A 2304-nucleotide genomic window follows, 5' to 3' on the forward strand; every position below is an offset into this window, starting at 1 on the left:
GTACAGACACTAACCGTATTGTGACTTTGTTTTTTGACCTTGTCAAATAAAAGAAGAATTGCATCATCATAAATCCAAACACTATGACAAGGTTAAAGGTGCAGTATGCGGTTTCGGGTGAAGGGGCATTTGTTCACATTTGCAGTTGATTCTCCAAATAGTTTACAAAACATTTACTATACATGTAATCATCACAATTAGTATCTCATGTAATCATAAATCCAAACAAAATCATTTTGAGGCACCACAAACCAAAGGCCTAAACATTGACTGAATAAAAAATTTCCATTTAACTGCATCCAGCTCTGCTAGATGGACTAATGGTGAGAGGGTGGGTGGTGTAAAATATCTATAAATCTATCTATCTATCTATATCTATCTATCTATCTATCTATATCTATCTATCTATCTATCTATCTATCTATCTATCTATCTATCTATCTATCTATCTATCTATCTATCTATCTATCTATCTATCTATCTATCTATCTATCTATCTATCTATCTATCTATCTATCTATCTATCTATCTATCTATCTATCTATCTATCGATCTATTGATTGATTGATTGAAAACTTTATTAACAGATTGCAGAATGGGTACAGTACAGTACAGCTCAATACATACAATTGTTAAGGGGATGCAGACCAGAGAAAGACTTTCATCTTGTTTACATCAGGGTCCCCCATTTTCAATTCATCATAACATATATGACATACATGACATACAGATAGACAGTACTGCTACATCTATACATTTATGACATACCAGATTTGCAAATACAGTACTGTTTGTGATAGAAAAAGAGTCCAGAAAAGAGAATATATACATTTGACGTAGAAACTGTACATTGGAGGAGGTTGGGTAGGTGGGGTGGGGTTGGGTGGGTGGGGGGGGACTGTACATTGGAGGAGGTTGGGTGGGTGGGGGGGGACTGTACATTGGAGGTGGTTGGGGGGGGGGGGGTTGGGTAAGAGGGGCGGGTGGGGGGGGGGACACTGTACAACTGTACAAGCAAAACTGTACATTAGAATATTGACAAAACCATACTTGGTCATTGACTGTACTACATTGGAGGGGGTTGGGTTAGGACATTTACAGGGGCCAGTTTCGAATTGCAGTCTCCCGTAGGTGTTCTTTGAGAGTGGTTTTGAAAGTGGGTAGTGATTCACATTCCTTTACAGCTTTGGGTAGGGCGTTCCACATTGATGTGGCATAATTGCGAAACGTGTTTAGTCCCTTGTTTGAGCCGAATCTGGGTTTAACATGATTTGTGGAGCTCCCTCTGGTGTTGTGATCGTGGTATTCACTGACCTTTGGGAAGTATTTTGACATGTACATGGGTACCTTGGTCGTGTAGTGTATCTTGTAGACCAGGCCCATTGCAAGTTGCTGTACTCTAACGTCTACTCTAAGCCATCCTAGGTTGTCAAAGTGGGCAGGGGTGAGGTGGGTTCTAGGAGTAAGGTCAAGCAGTAGTCTGACCAGTTTGTTTTGAGATGTTTGTAATTTAGTTTTTAGCGCCTTTGAGGTGCTTTGGTACCATGAGGTGCAAGCATAGTCGTAGTACCCTTGAATGAGTGCTCCTGCCAGAGTCTTCAGGGTATTCTTGTTTACCAGTGAGGAGATCCGGTACAAGAATCAAGTTCGTTGGTTGACTTTTTTTATTACATTGGATGCCATTTTGTCACAGGAAAGATTTGCCTCTAGGATGGAACCCAGGTAGGTAATTTCTTCTTTCCTTGTGACAATATTGTCACTAGGGCTGTCTTAAATACTTCGAAGCTTCGTTCGATGGCACAAGTTTCGAACATAAAAAAAAAATCGAAGTTTAAAAAAGAATTATAAAAAAATCTATTTTTTTTTACTTCGATTTGGTGTGTGTGTGTGTGTGTGTGTGTGTGTGTGTGTGTGTGTGTGTGTGTGTGTGTGTGTGTGTGTGTGTGTGTGTGTGTGTGTGTGTGTGTGTGTGTGTGTGTGTGTGCGCGCATGGGGCCATTGGGTGGGGCCTGGGGACAAAATACACTGGAGGAAAGTAACCCAGCTCAGCACTGCCCAAATTATATCATCGCTGTTGCCTGTTTGAAGGATATCATCCTCAAACACATATACACCTACATGCCTTGTAGAATTCACACATAAGAAAGAAAGATACTGGGATGAATAAACAAAATAGGAAATAAAATGTAGAAATGCATAAATAAATATGAATCTCCATATATGAAATAGAACATTTAGATAAGGTGCTACTGAGATGTTTTGGTGAGTTCTTTGTTTTTTTTGTGGAAGTAGCCCTTCTTAAAA

Source organism: Notolepis coatsorum (genome assembly GCF_963971535.1).
Source record: "Notolepis coatsorum genome assembly, chromosome: 2".
In the NCBI taxonomy this organism is placed as follows: Eukaryota; Metazoa; Chordata; class Actinopteri; order Aulopiformes; family Paralepididae; genus Notolepis; species Notolepis coatsorum.